This window comes from Planococcus citri, chromosome 2 (genome assembly GCF_950023065.1).
Source record: "Planococcus citri chromosome 2, ihPlaCitr1.1, whole genome shotgun sequence".
Taxonomy (NCBI): domain Eukaryota; kingdom Metazoa; phylum Arthropoda; class Insecta; order Hemiptera; family Pseudococcidae; genus Planococcus; species Planococcus citri.
Window position 1 is genome coordinate 6,632,837 of NC_088678.1, and position 23,735 is coordinate 6,656,571.

General features: G+C 38.4%; 1 protein-coding gene across 3 annotated transcripts in view; it reads left to right on the forward strand.

The window, feature by feature from the left end:
* The first annotated feature begins 218 nt into the window (after positions 1–218).
* Positions 219–23,735, forward strand: part of LOC135834355 (fatty acyl-CoA reductase wat-like) — a 29,839-nt gene continuing 6,322 nt past the window's right edge. Inside the window, exon 1 of one of the 3 annotated variants that reach the window (XM_065348217.1) lies at positions 219–387. The gene's annotated coding sequence lies outside the window, so the exon portion shown is untranslated. Of the gene's footprint in view, positions 474–22,792; positions 22,899–23,735 lie in introns of those variants that run through there. The other 2 variants (XM_065348215.1, XM_065348216.1) reach the window with 2 other exon arrangements.

Below are 23,735 nucleotides of genomic sequence, written 5' to 3' on the forward strand. Positions count from 1 at the left end.
TCACGCGTACCTATCAAAAATTCGAAAAAATCGGTCCATAAATAAAGAAGTGATGCGCGGTCTTAAAAACAGGGCTTTCATTTATATAATAGATGCACATATTTTATTGAAATAAAAACGTAATTTTAAATTTGCAAATAATTGTATTGACGTCATGTTTTTAGCCATGAAAAAAAAATAATTAACACAAGCAATGGCGATTAATCTTTTTGACGGTTTGAGATATGTACCTATCGTAATTATTATGTAATAAGTGCAATGAGAACTTTTGTTTAATCGTTTCGCATTCAACATTTAAAAAAATATTTTGTAAAAAAGCTGCCACAATGCGGACTTGCTTTTTTTTTTTTTTTTTTAAACACATTTTTATGTTATTACGTTTTTGCGGTAAGTTGCTGTATACCTACGAGTAATTTTAAAAATACAAACAGGTATCTCAATTTTGAAGACTTTTTTTCCAACCCTACTTTTTGGTAAGTACCTAATTATTAGCGTCAATTTTTAATTAACGACCCTTATAGTGAAGTCCCTGTAGATCTCCCTGTAAAACTTCATGTGAAACTACTTCGTAATATTGCCAAAAAATTTGAAGTTTACTGGTACAACTTTGAAGTACCCGAGAACTTCTAGACCACAATCCATACACGAAAAAGTGCTCTAGAAGTTGATTTTGTATTTTTTTTTTCGGGAACCAAAAAAACGCGCTGCCAAAATGAAGGTACTATGTGCCCCATTCAGAAAAGTGGAATTTTGACATTTTTCCCTTGCACAAATGAGGGGTGGACCCTCAAAAAGGTGATTTTGGGGACATGGTCGGAACCACAAAAACTCGACGAAGTGGTGTTGGGGGACTTCTCCCGATACCAAATATGTGATTTTTTTCCGTGACACCCTGCACAACTGCATAATTATGGCACTTTGAATGCGATTTTTATGCATTTTTGGCCAATTTCGACGATAAAACGGCTCTTATGACCAGAGTATATCCTGGAACCAACGGATTCTTAGACGTGTGTTAAACGAGGATATTTGAAGCCCAACTACGCAAAAACGGTGAAAAATACTTGCACAACGCGATTTTATGCGCACTAATGGGTTTGTCAGCTACCCCCCACCACCGGAATTCAACAATGCATTATCTATCCGATAATATCGATGCGACCTATCAAAATGGTATAAAATTTCGCGCTGACCTCTAAAATCGCAGACATTTTTCATTTCCACCCCCGCATGATGGTGTTTTGCCCCCCAAACTGAATCCAACTATGATATTGAACACATTTTGCACATTTCGCGTTGATGGTGAGGATTTATGTGTACGCAATCAGAATGAATCTCGTATTCGTTATTTGGGAATATTTTTGCTTCAAAATTTTTCATTCAACCTCCACCCCCTCCCCTCCCATTTCAGGACTATGTTAGAACATAGATTTTAAAACATAGACATGACCCATCGAAATGGTATAGAATTTTGCGCTGAGCTCGAAAATTGTAATCATTTTTCATTTGCACCCCCTCGGTGGAGTTTTGCCCCCTCCCTCCATAAAGCTATCTATGAAATTGAACACTTACAAGATGAAATGAGAAAAAAAAGAAAAAGAAAAACAACGAAAAAAAATAATACAAACAAATAAGAAAATTGGAACAAAGCAAAAAATGGAACAACAGTGAAAGATACAAAAAATGTAAATGAAATTAAATTATGTGAAATTAGTAAACACAAAATAAGAAAAACGATTTTAAAATACAAACAAAAAAATGGAACATAAATTAAAATTTCCAAAAAAATAAGCGAAAAAATGAAGTGAGAAAAAAACAGAAAACTAAGAACGAGAAAAAAATACAAACAAATAAGGAAATTGGAACAAAAATGAAAGATGAAAAAAGTATAAATGAAAAGGAATGATATAAAATCAGAAAATAGAAAAATAAAAAATAAATACAAATCAAAAAATGGAACAACAGTGAAAGATACAAAAAATGTAAATGAAAAAAATGATGTGAAGCGAGTAAAAACAAAAATAGAAAAATGATTTTAAAAATACAAACAAAAAAATGGAACATAAATAAAAAATTCCAAAAATACAAACGGAAAAAACGAAATGAAATGAGAAAAAAACCGTAAATTAAGAACAACGGGAGAAAAATACGAAAAAATGAGAAAATTGGAGCAAAAATGAAAGATGAAAAAAAAAACAGAACCATTCCCAGATAACGAATGTGAGAATCATTTGAATTTTAGGTACACATAAATCCTCATATATTGACACGTAATGTGCAAAGTGTTCAATTTCATAGTTAGCTTTATGGAGGGAGGGGGCAAAACTCCACCGAGGGGGTGCAAATGAAAAATGGTTACAATTTTCGAGCTCAGCGCAAAATTCTATACCATTTCGATGGGTCATGTCTATGTTTTAAAATCTATGTTCTAACATAGTCTTGAAATGGGAGGGGAGGGGGTGGAGGTTGAATGAAAAATTTTGAAGCAAAAATATACCCAAATAACGAATACGAGATTCATTCTGATTGCGTACACATAAATCCTCACCATCAACGCGAAATGTGCAAAATGTGTTCAATATCATAGTTGGATTCAGTTTGGGAGGCAAAACACCATCATGCGGGGGTGGAAATGAAAAATGTCTGCGATTTTAGAGTTCAGCGCGAAATTTTATACCATTTTGATAGGTCGCATCGATATTATCGGATAGATAATGCATTGTTGAATTCCGGTGGTGGGGGGTAGCTGACAAACCCATTAGTGCGCATAAAATTGCGTTGTGCATGTATTTTTTCACCGTTTTTGCGTAGTTGGGCTTCAAATATCCTCGTTTAACACACGTCTAAGAATCCGTTGGTTCCAGGCCATACTCTGGTCATAAGAGCCGTTTTATCGTCGAAATTGGCCAAAAATGCATAAAAATCGCATTCAAAGTGTCATAATTATGCAGTTGTGCAGGGTGTCACGGAAAAAAATCACATATTTGGTATCGGGAGAAGTCCCCCAACACCACTTCGTCGAGTTTTTGTGGTTCCGACCATGTCCCCAAAATCACCTTTTTGAGGGTCCACCCCCCATTTCTGCAAGGGAAAAATGTCAAAATTGCACTTTTCTGAATGGGGCACATAGTACCTTCATTTTGGCAGCGCGTTTTTTTGGTTCCCGAAAAAAAAATACAAAATTAACTTCTAGAGCACTTTTTCGTGTATGGATTGTGGTCTATTCCTGTAAAACTGGTTTGAATTTTTTCCTTTATGAAGAAGCCATCTAAGGTGCATTGGGGGAAGTCGGAATTCGGGGTAAGTCAGAGAAATTGCTCTAGCTCTTAGAGGTTTATATCTGCCGAAGCGCTACACAGGGGTAACTTAAGGGTACTACCCCTACTTCATCACAGCATACAAATTTTCGCGATCCAGTTTCATTTTACAGGCTTTTGATTGGTTCTTTTTTAGTTGCTGTTTTGATTTTGATTTCAAATTGTAACCAGTACCTATTTTTCAAACTGCTTGTTCGAATCTGGAGTTAGTTTCTTTATAGAGGTGGGAGGTGTGAGGCGTGGGGAGGTGAAAAATTCTACATTTACTTTTTGATGTTTTCTTATACCACTGATTTTCAAAGTTTACAGTTTTTTATATAAAATCAGAACTTATTTTGGAACAAAATTCACGTAATCGGGCAATATCGTGTGTTCTCTTCTGCATAGTGATGTGTATTCAGTATTTGGGAGTGGTGTATACTATGTTTTTGCGATTTTTTGCACATAATTGCACATTTTTTGCTCTGCAGGTTCATTTTTCTATTAAAAATACATCAATTTTCTTCTCAATTGCCGAAATATCGCAATTTTAAGATCAAAATATGATATACTCGATTCAATTTTTATTGAAATACATTATTTGAGGCATAAAATGAATTTTTCAAATCAAGGATATTAAGAACGTCAAAAACATTACAAACGACATATTAAACGATAATACGAGAAGCAAAATTTGGAAGTTTTTACCTCTCCACGCCTCAGTTCCAACTCCTACTAAAAAAATAACTCCGGATTCGAACTCTACGACCCCGAAAACATATTAATCGATATATCACACGATAATATAAGCAAAATTTGAAATTTTCTCGCTCCTCACGCCTCACCCCCCACCCCTACAAAAAAAATAAGTGCAGATTCGAATTCTACGACCTTGAAAACATATTATTCGATATATTACACGATTATATATGCGAAATTTGAAATTTTCCCACTCCCCACGCCTCACCCCCCACTCCTACAAAAAAAATAAGTGCAGATTCGAATTCTACGACCCCGAAAACATATTAATCGATATATCACACTATAATATAAGCAAAATTTAAAATTTTCTCGCTCCTCACGCCTCACCCCCTACACCTACAAAAAAAATAAGTGCAGATTCGAATTCTACGACCTCGAAAACATATCAATCGACATATTACACAATAATAATAATATACCCCAAATTTGAAATTTCCCCCTCCCCACGCCTCACCAACTACCCTTACCAAAAAAATAACTGCAGATTCGAACTCTACGACCTTGAAAACATATTATTCGATATAGGTATTACACGAATATATATGCGAAATTTGAAATTTTCCCACTCCCCACGCCTCACCCCCCCCCCCGCTCCTACAAAAAAAATAAGTGCAGATTCGAATTCTACGATGTCGAAAACATATGAATCGACATATTGCACATCGATGAGGGTTGAATCCGAATTATCGCCGTTTTTTTTGGGGGGGGGGGTCTGTGGCCCACTGTGCGCCGCCTCCCCTTTTTGGGGAACCCCCCATTTTTGAAATTTCAATAACACAGTTCTCAGCTTCATTTCAACCGATTTTGAAAATTGTTCTGGAAGTTACGTATATCCTCAGTAGGTGTCCCCACAAAAATTTCCAACCCCCTCCCCTCACATTTCCCCTCAAAATGGTGTTTTTTTATGGCTATTTACAATCAAGATTGAGAGGTACAATTTTGGAAACACGTTTTTTGGATGTATTTGTGGCTCCCAAACATCATATACTATATTAGAAATTTTTGCTTTGGTGCGCTGTGGTGGAAACTTGGAAAATAATGTATCTTAGGGGGGTGGGGGTGAAATGGGAATTTTGAAAAAAAAAAAACCATTAATGAGTAGGGTATTGTTTTCATATGATTCGATATCACTGAGCACGAACATGACCTCAGATTTTCTGCTACACTCACCTAACCCTCTCCAGAGCCACCCAGTCCCCCCCCCAATTTTCACTATTTTTGAAATAAATGGAGGAGAAGGTACAATTATGGACCCAGGTACAAATATGGACCCCCCATGGTTTAGAGTACAACTACTAGCGCTACGGTCATACTGGGTACTAAAAATTATACTAGTATTGTAGTATTGACGAGTGCTAAGGCTAAATTTTGAAAATTGATTTTGGAGCTTATACGTAACCTGAAAAACGCGCATTTTTAGCCAAAATGACCCTACTTTGAGGCCACATGGCTCAGCCCCATGTGGTCGCGGGGGGCTAAAAATTTTTTGGGGTGGTTTCAACTCAAAAGGAATCACGTGAATTTCAGAAAATTCCGTGACCTACTTACGTTTTTTTTCGACCCACCCTACTAAGCATGTTTTGGAATGAACACACTACTTTTTTTTTCAAAATGAGTTTTACAAGGTTTTAATGACAATTTTTGGTTGAAACACATGTTTTTGAGGGTGTATAGATCACGATTTTGACGATATTTTTTTCGTAGGGGTGGATGGTGGGGGATGAAGGGGGTGAAAACGGTGAAAAATTCAAAAATTTGACTACAATGATGTGTGATACGTCGAAATGTACTTTTTCGAGTGTGTAGATCACGAATTTGACAATATTTTTTTTGTAGGGGTGAGTGGGGGGGGGGTGAAGGGGGTGAAAAATTCAAAATTCGCCCATAATGATGTGTGATATGTCGAAATGTATGTTTTTGAGGGCGTCGATCACGATTTTGACGATATTTTTTTTCGTAGGGGTGGATGGTGGGGGATGAAGGGGGTGAAAACGGTGAAAAATTCAAAAATTTGACTACAATGATGTGTGATACGTCGAAATGTACTTTTTCGAGTGTGTAGATCACGAATTTGACAATATTTTTTTTGTAGGGGTGAGTGGGGGGGGTGAAGGGGGTGAAAAATTCAAAATTCGCCCATAATGATGTGTGATATGTCGAAATGTATGTTTTTGAGGGCGTCGATCACGATTTTGACGATATTTTTTTTCGTAGGGGTGGATGGTGGGGGATGAAGGGGGTGAAAACGGTGAAAAATTCAAAAATTTGACTACAATGATGTGTGATACGTCGAAATGTACTTTTTCGAGTGTGTAGATCATGAATTTTACAATATTTTTTTTGTAGGGGTGAGTGGGGTGGGGGGGGGTGTAGGGGGTGAAAAATTCAAAATTCGCCCATAATGATGTGTGATATGTCGAAATGTATGTTTTTGAGGGCGTCGATCACGATTTTGACGATATTTTTTTCGTAGGGGTGGATGGTGGGGGATGAAGGGGGGGAAAACGATGAAAAATTCAAAATTTGACCATATGTGTGATATGTCAAAATGTACTTTTTCGAGTGTGTAGATCACGAATTTGACAATATTTTTTTTGTATGGGTGAGTGGTGGGGGGGGTGAAGGGGGTGAAAAATTCAAAATTCGCCCATAATGATGTGTGATATGTCTCAATGTATGTTTTTGAGGGCGTCGATCACGATTTTGACGGTATTTTTTTCGTGGGGGTGGATGGTGGGGGATGAAGGGGGTGAAAACGATGAAAACTTCAAAATTTGACCATAATGATGTGTGATATGTCGAAATGTATGTTTTTGAAGGCATAGATCAAATTCGTGATCTACACTCTTGAAAAAGTACATTTCAACATATCACACATCATTATAGTCGAATTTTGAATTTTTCGCCCCCTTCACCCCTTACCCCCCACTCCTACAAAAAAAATATTATCAAATTCGTGATCTACACACTCGAAAAAGTACATTTTGACATATCACACATTATTGTAGTCAAATTGTGATATACTACCATGCCTACATTGTCTACGTGAGGGATATTAGGAGACACAGGTTGGTAACACTGGGATATTCGCGATGTCCTGGTCCTAGACCAGGATATGAGCAAATATCCCAAGCCAGTTCGCTATCCTGAGTCGACGCAGAGTAGCGTAATTCGCGGACAAATAGTACTGTTAATAACTGACCCTTAAGGTCGTTCATTCGATCCCTTCTTTCATTAGAGTTAAGGTGTTTTTTGTTATAATCTTTGCGGTAATAATCAGTTGTGTATTAAAGTGAATCGTTCATAATTGTTATTCCAAAATATATGGTATTTGGTGAGTCACTACGGTGTTTGCTTATTTATTATATATTTACGGGAGTGTTAATAATTTATTGCTGTTTGAGCTAGTCTGGCCCCTTTGAGGAATTATTCCCGGTGAATAATTCCAGGAGTCAATCATCGTGCTTGTTACTAGTTATATCCCATCAAGTCCCTCCGGCCATAAGTCTATTACCATCTCTCATTGGCGCCCAAACGTCAAAAGAATAAGTCTCACGCAAGTGCCACTTATTCGGAAAAATTTATTTTCTTGGAAAATAAATAAAATTACTCTCGTTTTCAAAACGCCAGTAATTTATACAGATTTATTCCAGTATAAAGATCGACCGAGGTCAGTGTCTTTGAAAGAACAAATCTAACACTTATTCCAGTATAAAGGCCAGCTCTTACCAAGCCAGTACCTTTGAAAGAATAAGTTACATGCCAATTCAATAGGAAACAATAAGCTTGTAAAAAACGCAATCGTGTACCTTTTTTCACGCACCTAGTTCTCTATACATCCAACACAGGTAAAAAATACCTATACTGGACAACAGAAAACAGGAGCCACACAGTACGTTGCGGTAAAACCTCCACTACCCCGCCACCGCCCTATTATACACACGAGTGCATTTCTTTAAAAAAGGTCAATACCTATTGTGTAGTTTTAAACAAATAAGCTATTGTTGAAGAAACATTTATTCTCGCATTTCATTACCCAAACCACTTTGCCTTTTACGATGAATGCAAAAAAGCAAAACGGTCCTGCCGGAAATCTGAGAAATAAGGGTAAGACGATGCCAACCACAGCTGGCATGTGTCTATGCAAAACCACGCCACACAGCTCTTTCTGTCCACGCTATAGAAAGAGAGGTAGACCTGTTAAAATAGTTAAGTTAAAAAACCAAACAGCGGAGAAGTCCAGGACCTCTCCACTCATATCCTTCGACAACTTATTCGAAAGCAATTCGGACCGAAATGCTACCGACGCTGAATCCGAGATTTCTGACACACCCCAAGTAATACCTCAGAGTGCATATAGAGAAATTCCGAACCAAAAAGCTCGTTCAAGACAGCCTCAAATTCCTGAGAATTTGACGCCGGAAAATCCAGCTCATGATCTATTCCAACAAACATGGAAATGGCAAGCTGAAATGGAATCGGAGATTCAAACCAATTACGCGATTCACGAAGGTGCCATTCAAGATTTGTCAGAAGACCTCGATAAACTATCGCTTAACACGGAGGAAAGGCTATATCAAATTGAAACCAAAGCGAACCAATTTGAAACCACGTGCAACGCTTGGTCCGATAAAGCCAAAGAGTGTGCTGCGTCCATGAAAGAAGACATAGCACACAATAAAAGGACATCGGACAAAGCTCTAAAGATAGCCACAGATGTTAAGCTTGAGCTCAGAGACAAAACTGAGCACATTGTAGAAAACATCTCGAAACTCACAGAAGATTGCAAAAAGATGGCAGATGACTATTACAGTCGTCCAAATCAACGCAACTCTGGAGGAGGATACAGCAATGTGGAAAAAACCAAAAATATGCCTATCGATGTAAATTCTGTACGCAGTGCAGGAGCATTTTACAACGACGCGAAACGATTTTTTCCACACGAATTCATAACTGAATTCGAGACATACTTCAGACGTACGAACGCAAATGAAGACCACATGCGTTGTGCATTTAAAAGCAACGTTCTAGCGAATGATGCAGAATTATGGAGAAATAACCTCCATGATTCACTCACATATGAGGAAGTGAAACAAGATTTTCTCAGGCACTATTGGAGCAAGCAACGACAAAACGACGCATGGGAAGAGTGTACAAAAAATTTCACGTACGCTCCGAGCCTCGAAGCAATGGCTAAGGAAATGGCAAGATGGGCCAGGCAGCTAAGCTACATGGACTATGCCGTACCCAGGCAAATAATCGAAATGCTAACGAACAAAGCTCCATTCACTCATTTCGAATATTTAATGTCAGCCGGTGATTCGATTGACAATTTCATTGGATGCCTAAAATATCTAGGCAACCATCAAACAGATCCAAGGCGTGAAAGAAAGGTTATGATCGGAGAGGAGCCCACAACCTCCAAAAAACCGATCACAACCAACACAAATTTGAACCAAGCTACAGGCCAGGGCTCAAATGTCGACAAATTGAGCGATGTGGAATTCTTACGAAAAGCACTAGCGCAGGCGCTACTTGCTAAAAAGAAACCGAGGGCTCCTACACCCCTACCAATCGAATTTCATAAGAAAAACTTTCACAATCGAAACAAAGACGACCGCCAGAAATCTAACACCACGAGCGATACGAATGCGGCGACCACAACCCCAAAGGAGCAGCAGCCCATAAAAAAGAAGAAATTCGACTTCAAAATGCCCTCAGGAGCCATACCAGTACAATGCCTACAATACCATGAAGAAATGGGATGGGTATACGTACCTCCAGAACCAGAATCGGAAGAGGAAGCAGAACAAGAGATGGACTGCAACCAAATTCTGAATGAATTACTAAGTGAGCCTGAAAGTGAAAATTTCCCGGGAAACGACCAAAGCTAGACCTGGTCGGGGCAATGTCTAGCAACTTGAAAGCCCTCGGTAACACAATTTTCACAGAATTCACATGGATAGGCGACGGATTAGTTCACTTCATGAAACGAGGCGAAATAGTATTCCCCGTCAGCCTACCACCGTACTTACGCGATCAAATAACGCTAGAAAACTTATATGATCGCATACAAGAACAACATTTTCCAAAAAATGGAAAATACGTATTATCAGCCGGTCAACTCGAAATAAATTTTTCAAAAAAACCATTCAGGTTGATACAAACGCTACTCACACGCATCATAGACCTACTACTACAAAAGAAAGCTGAATTAATTATCTTACTTTTCCCTCTCGTAAAACCACGCGTCAAAGAAGACGACATGGGCGCAATCAACGAGAAAGAGGTAGGCCTAGGTCGATATATCCATTTTCGTAATATATACATGAAAATGGCCGAAGACCCGAGAGTAATCTTATGGAAAGAACCATCACTAAAATTTCTTCTTACTGAAGAAATTGAAAACTCAGCCGGGGTAAAATATACGAGACCACTAACAGGGCCTTACAAAAATATTTTACCAAACCCATTAAAATTCCACTATAGCAAAGCGATAAGACGTTACTTTCCTGCAATTTCAACCTACAGAGAAACATACGAGACCATGTGCCATGGAATCCAAGATCTTGTAAATAAAAGACAAGCCAGGAAAGAGACAAGAGAGGCTTGTAAGAACGATCAAACAAAGCCCAAAATAAAACAATTAACTGAAACAAAAACATCGCAAGAGACTGAAAGACCACTTGCGATCACAAAAGAAAATACTCAAGCGGGAGAAAACAAACCACTCGAGGAAACAGCTCAAGTGACAAAACTCGAACCACTTGAACAAACGCCCGCAGAACTACAGGTAGGCAGCATTAACTACGCGCCTGCCAAAAAGGCGGCTAGCTACAAAGGCATGTTTAGAACACTAAATGCACATAAACAAGCCAAAGCAGGACAACTTTCAAAAATACAAAATATCGATGAAAGTTCAAAAAAGCCAGAATCTGAAAACCAATATGATATTCAGAACGTAGATTACATAGACGCGATCAACAACACAAAATTGATCACGCCAAACCAAATGAGTTCACAAGCACGATCCCATTTGGTCACGGAACAATGCACCGATCCTACATATGTAATTCCTATCAATGTAGGTCCGGCGGAAATGCTCTTACAATTGGACACAGGAGCACTACCCAATGTAATATCACACCAAGTGTTAGAATACGTGTATAGAAACTCACAAGGATTTGTCCAATGTGTATTACTGGACAAACCTGTATTATTACGTATGGCTGATCACTCGATTGTACGATGCACACACGCCGTTGAATTAACATTACTCATTGGCACCGAAGTCATACAATCTCCTTTTTATATTATGCCAGCGTCGGGACGCACATTTATTATGGGCAGGGTAGCAATACACGAGTTAGACATCACCCTCAAAGCACGTGATAAATGTGCAGTGTACAAACCCAATGGCAAAAAAGAAATCAGGATCCCATATTGCGATCCCAACACATACCCTAATGCTATGGGATGCTTTAGCGTAGATAAAGTACATCACGTTGAAGAATATACCCATACCATCGTACACCAAATAGGTAGAAACTCAAAACGTATTGGTCACAAAACCATAACAGTAGAGGATCAAGAACAATCATTTCAAATTTTGAAAAAGAATTTGAAAAAAGATCTCGACGAAGCTCTGAATGAAAAACGCATCACCCCCGAAGAAGCCAAACTGGGGCAAGAAAAGATTGAAAATTACAAAGATATTTTTAGTCTAAACCCAGGTAAATATGTTGGCGAAGAGGTGAAATTCAACTTCATACCAGGTAATGGACACCTAAAGAAGTTTCGAGGAGAAAAATTCCGACCCTCGAAAAAACTAAACCCTGCACTGAGACAAACAATAAAAAAAATGTTAGCCTTAGGTATCATACGTCCGTCACGATCTACATACATTAACACGCTGGCACCAGTCATTAAAAAGAATGGTGACATCCGACTATGCCTCGCAGCAGATGAGCTAAACGCTTTCCTAGAAAGCGTTTTAACGGAGCCTGCCACAATTGACAGCGTCATATTTGACAGGTCAGGTGACAAATTCTTTTGTACACTCGATTTTACAGCCGGTTTCTGGCAATTAGTTCTCGACGAAGAATCTCGCAAATACACTGCATTCATTGTTTGCGGTCAAGTTTACGAATTCTGTCGACTGCCATATGGGCTGAAAATATCAAGTGGCGAATTTGTTCACATGATTAATCAAGCTATACCCGACAAAAACGGCGTGACAAAGTTCGTAGACGACGTGAAGGTAGCAGGAAGTTCATTCACTGAGACACTAGATCGATTACTGCACGTATTCGAACTAATAAGGAAGAATGGACTAAAACTCAACCCAAACAAAACCCAATTTTTCAAACGTCGTACGGATCATCTCGGATTTGTACTCTCGGAAAACACGATTGAAAAACAAAGTGCTAAAATCGAGAAATTTAATAAATTCGAAAAAGATCACACGAAAGGTGGCCAGTTTAAATTAAAGACTAAAAAAGAGATTTTAGCACTAATTGGAAATACGGGGCTGTATCGAAATTTCATTCCGAATTACATGCACATAGTTAACCCGATATACGAGTTAACTAAAGGTAAAAATGAATCTGTTGAGTGGACCGAAACCCAACAGAAAGCATTTGAAATCCTAAAACGAGAATACAAAAAGGATTTCAAATTATCGCAACCACCTAAAGACGGCGACCTATACCTTGACACTCAGATCAAAGAGAACACCATGAGTGGAGTTCTCTATCACATGATAAATAACGAAAAATGTATTATCATGTTCGTCTCAGTAGCATTTAAACCTCACCAAGGCGAATACACTCTATATGACAGAGAAATGATGGCCCTGGTGACGTGTGTTAAAAAACTACAAATGTGGATTTACAACAGACGAGTCCACGTACGCTCAAATCTTAAACCCATCAAAGATGAGTATACGAAACTAGCGCAAACTCATCGCAAGGCAGCCAAGTGGATCACAACATTAAATTGTTATGACTTAATATTTGATATGAAATTATCAAATAGGGCACTATACGAGGTCGAAGCGCCTGAACTGCAAATAAATAGCATTGAACCAAACAGCGGCGTCTCAGACGATGCAAAATGGGACCAATTTATTTGCCACTCAATAAATTCACGCATTGAAAATGAACCCAAAGATTTACCAGCTTTATATCATACGACGAAGCTAGAGAAATTGGAAACAAATTTCATTGCAGAAAATACCCCCATCCTAATGAGACATTTAGAAAATATTGCGGATTTTCAAAAAGAAGATCCACAATGCAAAAACATCATCAAAATGCTAGAAGAAAAGGTACCAGCTAATAACAAAAAACAAATTAGCAGGCAGAATCGCAAAAAAGAAGTTTTTGCCATTCATAACGATAAAATGCAGCGCAAAATTTTACTCAAAATTTTGGAAGACGGGTCAAAGGTACCTTACCTACCCAACAGGTTATTTTACGACACGATAAACTACCTACACTGCGCCTATGGTCACACTGGGGCAGCGCGTTTGGAGATAATATTTAAACAATTATATTATCATCCAGGCTCGCTAACGTACATACAAGAAATTGTAGGTACATGCATAATATGCAAGGTAAATAAAAATTACGCCATGCATAGAGTATTAGAATACGCACAGATCGAAGCGTACGCGATTGGAGAGGTAATTTCGGTAGACATTTACGGCCCAATACCAGCCCTAAAAAACGACCCGAAATACATACTCGTCGCAAAAGACATCTTTTCAGGCAGAGTCTGGTTACGCACGATGCACCAGATTAAGAAAAAGATAGTCTGTAACGCAATGCAAACTATTCTTGACGACGTCAAGAAAAGTGGCATACAGATTAAAAAGATAATCACCGATAATGGATCGCAGTTTATCTCCGAGTCATGGTACAACTTGCTCGAAAATAGAAATATTAAAGTTGCGCACACAACAGCCTATAACCCACAATCATCGTCTGTAGAAAGGACAATGAGATGTATAGGTGATAAACTACGTGTGAAACTAAACAAGAGATATGATCCATATCAATCACATCTCAGATGGAAAATATTCGTAGAGCAAATTGAAAATGAACTCAACAATACCCCGACCTCTTTCAAGTTCAAACCCAACGAAGCTTGGGGTATTTCTGATGAAACCTGTCCTGAAATACCTCACGACAAGGTAACTTTCAATTTCAAACATGAATTAATCAAGCTGAGAGAACGCCTAATCAAAGAAGAGGTACCCTCAGTTACGTCATCAATCTGCAAAGAACAAAAACTCGATCGCGAAAACGATCTAGTTTTCGACACCGACGACTACGTCAGAATAACAGCGGACGGCGCATGTTCTAGGAACGGAGATCCATCCGCAATTGCAGGAATTGGAATCTGCTTTGCACCAGACTCCAAATTAAACATATCTGAAAAAATCGAAAACAAGGAATTTCAAATATCAAACAATTTAGCAGAGCTCCAAGCTATAATTACAGCATTGGAAATACTCAAGTTGAACAACATCAAGAAAGTCAGACTCCTTTCGGATTCTAACTACGTAATTAAAGCCCTCAACAACACTGTTTCGATCTGGCAAACGAATCAGTGGAAAAATTCACGTAAGAAACCTGTGCACCACAAAGCACTGTTTCAAAAAATCTTAGATATGAAAAAAGAGTTCGACGATGTACAATTTTTACACGTGTACGCACGCAAGTACGAACACACAAACATAATTGCAGACCACCTTGCCAAAAAAGCGGTCTACACAATCGAACATACAAAAATAAAAACCGACGACATGTCTGAACGACAGATCATCGAGACATTCATACGAGAGAAAAGGTACTTAAAAAGAATAGAAGACGAGTACCTATTCAACAAAACCCACCCTAATCCTACACTACTCGAACCAGGTGATATGGTGCTTATGACTAATCACAAACAATCCAGCTTCGAAAAACGTACGAGTGGAAAATTATACCAAAAGAAAACAGGTCCATTCACTGTAATTAAACGCGCTGGACATAACAGCTACTTATTAGCACCTACCGACGGGAGCTCAATAAATCGTATCTCCAACGCACGCCAACTCACTCTCTTCATGACAAAAAAGACACTAGATAACATGAAGACTGATACTTGCCTACAATCTCTCACAGATAATCGAGAAATTGAAGAAAAAATTCAAGAATTTTTACACAGTTATGAAGATGACCTAGAAGACGAGTCAGGCGAGGAGGAAGAGATAACAATTCCACCTAACTCACCCCTAAATATAAGCATAAAAGACAGGGCAAAATCAGAACACTATGCCCGCACTCAAGCGAACATAGCACGTGCCGAAAGAGCACGAGCCAGACGAGCACAGGACAATGATGAGATCGCAGATAACCCTAACACAGCTTCCGCGACCACGAATGGACCACCCAGACAAATAGGTATAGAAAACCCTACACCTGTTAAAAGAAGCCGCGGAAGACCGAAAAAGATTAACCCTTCTCAGGTAGAAACACGGAAGCCAGATTCTGTCAAAACAAATGAAGCGGTAATGAAAAACAATACCCCTTCAGACAGCACGAAGGCAACCTGTTCAACAGGGGCACCTGAGAGAACAGCCGAGGAAGAGACGATCACCTCTCACCTCAGCGAGAAAGACAGGCCCACTAAGACTAAGCCTAGTGAACCGAATAATAAAAATAATAAATTACCCACCGAATCCAAAATACAGCTAAAACGCTCAGCTCGCCTTTTAGCTAAACGAATGAGGATGGGTAGTGACGTAGAAACCATAGGTTGCCAAGCGATAGAACTAGGCAACTGGCAAGAACCTTACGAAGAATTTTTTCCAAAAGAAGAAGACGATGAATTACTCGGTTCTGAAATAAAAAAACTCTCTACCTTCTCCATCGAAGATAACTCAAAATTCGAAGAACATTTGGGTTACGTATACCCTGAAAAATGGTCATTTAACATACAGGCCATTTCAAGGGAGTTTGCAAAACAAAAACATACACCCCTAACAGAATTTTACAATTCAAGGAAGATAGATAAAATTCCACATATGCCCAAAAACACGGTACCTAGGATTTTGAAGAAAGGGGAACCATTACCTAAGGAATGGCAACCTACCCTAATGCAACGCATTTTAAAAAACATTACAGGTTAAAAATCTACGAATAATCAATCATTAACGATTGACAATTCAAAATAACGCTTCATTAATAATGTTACGTTACTGTACATGACGAGGTAGTAACAAAAATCAAAAATTACATTTTTTTTTTTTTTCTTTCAAAAAATTCTCACATTCATTGAAAAATACGTAATAATAAAAACCTCGTACACATGTACATAACGCGAGTACATTAAACTCCGACCACGTGCTATAGGTAATTAGCATAAAAAACCACATTCAACAAGTACGTTACATGTTTACCATGCCGGTGTATGGTACACCGGCTACACGGTAAACAAATGCCATGTGCTTGACGAAATTTGGTGAAAATTCTAAGAAATTTCTCCAGCAATATTTCATAAGATTATTTAATGTGCAACGATTTCAAGTAAGCGAATAGATGCGGTAAATACTGGCGTACAAAGTGCTTTTATTGTGTCATATAATTTTTTTAACGTAACACAAGTATAATACGTTTACACTGGCGTAAACGTATTAAGATCAGAAACCACCGAAAAACACTACACTGGCGTAGAAATTTTTCATCAAGAAATCATGACGTAAGTACAAGTGTATGGTAAAACTACGAAATACTCAATCACAATTGCTAATATATCACGCTTGTCTACAGATTTAGACTTAACGAATCCACCTACTACATGGATATCGATGGCCGGAGAAGATATTTATGCGCGGTGGAAGTCGATGAAAATGCGATAACCTTATACCTCACGATCGAAGAAATAGCTTACGTCCGTAGACTATTTGCTCTAGCAAACGCGATCCTCCTGGGAAGGCGGATCGCAATCCCGAGAAGAAGGAGATATTTTCATCGGCGATGAGGTGAAAAAACGTCTACAAATTCTACTACCGACAGGTTGTAAAGTTTAAAAAATTCGCCTCGACATTTAGAATTAAGCGTTATCATTCCTATATAACTTTCATGTATATGACTTATCAGCATTAAAATTTGTTTTATTCATAAATGCGCAAAAATCTTTATTGGACTACAAGCTAGGTTTATTTTTCTTATCTACGAATAAAAGCTAACAAACAATACTGATGAGCAAAACATAGAACAAGAAATACAAGTACAGTAGTTATAAAACAATACAAAGTAAATAAGGCAAAAGTAACTACAAAACAAGAAGCATCTACATACGGGTAGCTAAGCTTAAATCAAAATTATAACAATCAGATTCGTCGAGTTCAATAATATCTACACCGGTTATCTCCCTGAAGCGATACGATGAGGCTAATAACTCAAACTACTGAACTTGACACACTGCACGATAAACTTAAGCAGTTTATCAAGTTCAATAAATCGAGAATATCATTACATGAAGCAGGAACCGTAGCCAAATATCCAGCGATGACAACGATGGTGACAACGAGCAAAAAACTCACCGACGTACTTATGACTTGCATCTTAATGAAAGCCATACACACTCCGGTCAGTTCCTTGCAGCATCGATGATGGGAATCACTCAACGAGATTGACGAAGAAATAAAATTGGCCTACAAAAGCTAGAAAAAGAAATTCATAACAAATTTTCTCCATTTTACTCTCAAAAGACAAAAATCACTCGTCGTTATCATTCGACCATGTTTACCGATAATAGCACAGATAAAAAGTTTGACAATACCCAGTTGTAATGCCAAACCTGTTTCAGTTCCTGTTCCACCCTACATTTCGGAAGTATCACCCTAGAGGGCGATACTACCACATAGGCAGAGGGGAACGGAAACGACAAAAACACCACTGCAAAGAACGCTGACTGATCTAAGATCAATCAATGTGTTTTTACAACTCTGTGCGATATCATCGTAAATTCTTCTATATTATCAAGTGTGATTTAAAAGTAAATAGTGAATTGTTACTGTTCAACCATATCATCGACAACATCGCGAGTGTCATTTTCACCATCATCGCTGATATTCTGAAATAAAGTCATATTTCAATCGAACGTAAGTGAATAATTATAACCGGCACGAACACTTAGCTACCGATAACGAAAATTCAAAATTTGTTAATTATTATTTCGTTACATTTCTGTTCTATTCACATGTTAAAAATTTTTTTTTTTTTTTGAAAAACATTCACAATATTCTAAGAAGATTATGAATCATACGATAATAAAAAGATATTCGTTGAACATCTTTTTCGGCATCGTAATTACATGTAACGGTGCATTTATTCTCACCCTTACATACTTATCATTCAAATTGATATTAATCGTCATAAACTTAATTGAACTTCTCATTTATTAGGATGAAGACAAATCAAGTAGTGTGCGAACGGTGTGAACTGCCTATTCACCACATTGTGAACCCCCAAGCAGATCCAGAGGGGACGCTAGCAACATTCGTCTGTCAACACCTGTATCATTCTGCATGTGTGCAGAAAATGTTATCAGACAGCAGCACCGAAAGCGCCCCCTGTTCCCGAGAAGGATGCGGGGTAATGCTATGCGAGCAAACCAAGATAAACCTCCAAGCGAAGAAAAAATTCGTGGAAACGAATTTTTTCGAAAAACAAGACGTCATCGAGGATCTCGAAGCGGACAACGAGATCCTCAACGATAAAGTCAAGAACCTCGAGAATGCGCGCCGATCATATGAAACAACGATCAACGACTTGAACTGCAAAATCGAGAGACTCGAACATCGTCTGCGTATCGAGGAACGCAAATACGATAAGTTATTTAACGACTACCATCCTAGTACCAACGTCGTACCTGGCTCATCGAACGCATCGCAATCCGAGCACGCACCGCCAGCCACGCAAGCACCGCCAGCCACGCAAGCTCCAATTCTTCCGAAGAAAGAACCAATAGTATTGGGTAGTATCGACTTAACGTACGATACCAACGGCAAGCCACCATCGGGACAGTCGCGCATTCCGAAAGTTCAGAATGCGGATACACGGAGAACTCCTTTCGGTATCAACAATCAACAAAGAGTACTCCAAGACGCATATGAACAGCAACAACGAGCGGCGTACAACCGGACACGAAAGTATTCCGATAGATCTAGTAATACGTCGCAGGAACGTAGTCCTGACCAAGCTGCGAAAAAACAATGTTTGCCGCAAGGGAAATCACACCTTCGTTTTCGTACACGATTTTTTATGAGTTCTGATACGATAATCCCGTTCTACCCGCTTAATATTTACCCAGAGTACTTTACCGCTGCTGGTTTAATCGATAACCGTAACGAGGAAACGTCAGCAATCCTCGCATGCGACATCGCCATCCTCGGAGACTGCCATGCCAAGTACCTAGCACAATACGTACTACGCAACAGCAAATGTAAAATACGCCTAAATGACGTATTATACAACGCGAAGTATACGCTGAACGATCTGGTAACGCAACTTACGCGTTTCCACATCTTACCGAAGAGAATGCTGGTAACAATAGGCACGATGGATGTTTACTACGGAACAAGCCAGCAGTCATTTAAGAATGCGATGGAAAACTTAGCATCGCTACTCCAACGCAAACGAGTAAAAGAACTCATAATAATTCCACCTCTACGAAATGCCACTCCGGATGCGTCAAAATTTAAAATCACGGAAGTATTCGACACCGATTGGGGTAGTAAATACAACTTCATTTACTCCCTACAGCGGAACTTTCTAGCTGAGCTAGAAAGCTCCAAGGTAACCTTTTTTTCCGACGGCCCGAACTACGATATGAAGAAATACGTACACGTCGCCGAAGCGATTAAATTGGCTCTCATCCCACAAGTCGTCGGTGAAATTCGAAATGGCGTAAAACTCGAGAAAGAAGACGTACGTACGATGCTGCCGCCAAAGAACTACGTACCGCCGCCAAAACCGGCCTACAACGGCAACATCCAACAACCAGCCGCAACAACCACGTCAACTACCGCCACCGAAACACCCGCGGTAACGACACAGGCCAACAATACAGCTTCAACGTCAACGGCGTCGATGACACCGACAACACCAGCGACTACTTCCCAGCCAATACAAAGTATCGCGACAGGAAATCAACCGCAACCGATCGTAGCCTACAACTCGCAGAACCCGCTGGGCTTTTATACTGACCAGAATAACGCCATGGATACGAGCAATTTCGAAAACACTTCTTCAATCGACGGTCTGGGTGCCGATTTCGCCACACATACCAGCCTAAAAACCTGGGAAGGTAGCATTGGTACACGACAATCGTTCAACGCTCTGAATACGACTCCAGACAGCTCGTTCCATTTCGAGAATACATTGAACGTCCGTTCACAATCGACGTCCAACGTGTCACTAGGCAAATCAGCGGACATTAACTTCTATCGTAGAACTTCGCTACAAACCAACGATTTGCAACCTACGAATGAACCTGCGGCGATAACTGCGACCGAATATTCAAACGATTCAACCCCGCTATCAGACGAAAATTGGGCAGAAGGCGATATCGAACAAAATATACCAACTCCCAATTTATACGATGTAACGAAGCATTCAGAACCGCAGATTTAAATGACGAAACCTGGGGTAACGTACATCTGAACTATCTAAACTTACGTAAAAGCGCGCTGCCAATATATTTCGAATATACAGATACTCGACACATGTACAAAAAACAATTTTGCCCACTAATTATTCGGATAATTTTACTTCTAATTTCTCTCTTTCTTTTCTTTTTTGTTTCGAGAGTTTTACTTCATTATTTACATCAAATATATTATTTTCTTTTTTTCTCAAATATTTGAAATATTTTTCTTCATTATTATATTTTTTACTCATCATATCTTTCTTATTTCATTACCCAGATATGTTACAATAATTTGGCATCGTCAGAAATATTTTTTTTTTTTGGGAAATACATTAGATACACTATATTTTATTTTATTTCATTTTCTTTATATTTGTATTACATCGTCTTGAAGTAGACATATACCTTATTTTTAAAAAAAAAAAAACCTTTTTCTTTTCTAATTGATCATTTTTAGATATATATTTTTTTTTTTTTTTGACCACTACCACCAAAAACCGATAATCTTGTCAAAACTTTCCACTTTTATAACTGTATCGAAATAATTCTATTCCCTCTAGATTTAATTCATATATTTTTTTTATATTTTTTTTTACGCATTACTCTGCAAATGTTGCGACTCTACATTTTAATTCCTGATAATCAAGAATTAAAATCAAAACAGAAAAGTGTTGACCAGTCTATCTTCATCAAGTATCTCTCACCAAAACACATTCGACCTTGTTTTGATAATGGGGGTTCTGCTCAGGTTCTGGTAGAGGGTTCCCAAAGGGATTTTCGAAAGAAAAGCCACTTGGGGCTACCTACGAGATATTGAATGAGCCTCTCATATTCACAAAATTACACACACTCCAACGTGTCTCGCCTATCCTCGTAGCAACGCACGGGGGGCAGTTGGGGTGTCCTACAGGACAATGACATTAGGTACGCGGTAGTATACATTCTTACCGTGTGTTTCTCCGTGGATTGCCTAAGGGTAAACCCACGGGGGGCATATGTGATATACTACCATGCCTACATTGTCTACGTGAGGGATATTAGGAGACACAGGTTGGTAACACTGGGATATTCGCGATGTCCTGGTCCTAGACCAGGATATGAGCAAATATCCCAAGCCAGTTCGCTATCCTGAGTCGACGCAGAGTAGCGTAATTCGCGGACAAATAGTACTGTTAATAACTGACCCTTAAGGTCGTTCATTCGATCCCTTCTTTCATTAGAGTTAAGGTGTTTTTTGTTATAATCTTTGCGGTAATAATCAGTTGTGTATTAAAGTGAATCGTTCATAATTGTTATTCCAAAATATATGGTATTTGGTGAGTCACTACGGTGTTTGCTTATTTATTATATATTTACGGGAGTGTTAATAATTTATTGCTGTTTGAGCTAGTCTGGCCCCTTTGAGGAATTATTCCCGGTGAATAATTCCAGGAGTCAATCATCGTGCTTGTTACTAGTTATATCCCATCAAGTCCCTCCGGCCATAAGTCTATTACCATCTCTCAAAATTTTGAATTTTTCACCGTCTTCACCCCTTCATCCCCCATCATTCACCCCTACGGAAAAAATATTGTCAAATTCGTGATCTACACCCTCAAAAATATACATTTCGACATATCACACATCAATATGGTCATCTACTAAGCACGTTTTGGAATGAACACGTTAAAAAGAGGAGTTTCCATTTTTGGCATGTTCTACATGTTGGTACACATCCCAACCAACAGAAATCGCAATCGCTGAAAACTCATTTTTGATTTTTGTGGACTAAGCACGTTTTGGAATGCTCATCTTCACTTCAATTTCAATGTAAGAATTCGGTTTTTCTGATTTCAACTTTTTCAAAATTTCGTTAATGGTTTTTTAAAATTCTAAGCGAGTCCGGCTAATTAATTTTTCGTGAAATCATAATAAAACCGAGTAGGTACGTAGGTAGGCAGGCCAATTTCTACGTGACGTTAATAACGAATTCGACGACCTTCGTCGTAGAATATAAAAAAAAAGCGCTCTTAATTAGGTACCTACTTACATATTGATACGGGCCTACTCATAGGTACGAGTAGGTATTGTTATGTTGCTGCTGTGAAAAAGTGAAGTGATTTTGTGCACATTTTCTAACCAGATTAATACTCTAAGGTCGGTACATCATTATATTTTTCATCCGTGTACTTATAGAGGAAATACTGGTTTTTAGTACTTTGATAGAAATTTCATCGATATTAAAAGCTCTACAGGATTTTTCTGAGTTTTCGAAAGCCTGACGAAATGTCAGAAAGCCATTTTTTTTTCAACTTTGAAATAGTCTCAAAATTTAGACGCTCAGTGCTAGAAGAAATTCATTACTTTTTAAACGGTTTCCCATAATACCCAGAAATTAACTTTAAAATTCCTAAAAGTCAGATCTGAAATAATGTCGAAAAATCATTTTCGACATTTTCAAGTAATTTGTATCTATGTATAATAGTATGTATGTACTTACATTATGTTGACTTTTTTCAAACGCGTAGCATAAAAAAAGTGGAGTTCGAGTCAGAAACCCAAAATTCTTTCCAGCATTTTTTGACGTCACCTCCCAACTTTTTTCGATTTTGTCTCTACCACTTTCCAACTATTCCTTGTAGATACTGGGTATTCAGTTATGTGAGAACCGCGTAACGTCCAAAAACCAAATTTTGGCAGATATTCGAGAATCTGGATTTTGGCAGATTTAAAATCCACGAGAATCTGCTAGGATAGTAGCTTGAAAATGGATTTTGGATTTTACTCGAAGAGAGAAGACTTCTGATGTTTTGAAAGTTTGTGGTGGGGATTTAAAAAGTGTTTAAAAAAGAGATTAAAAAAAACGCCCGAAAACCAGATTTTTGAAAATTCGTGTAAAAAAACATACTTATTGGTAAAATAATAACTCAAAAATGCAGAAATTTTCATTTTTTCATTTTTTTCTCGAAAATTAAAAAAAAAACATCCGTTTAG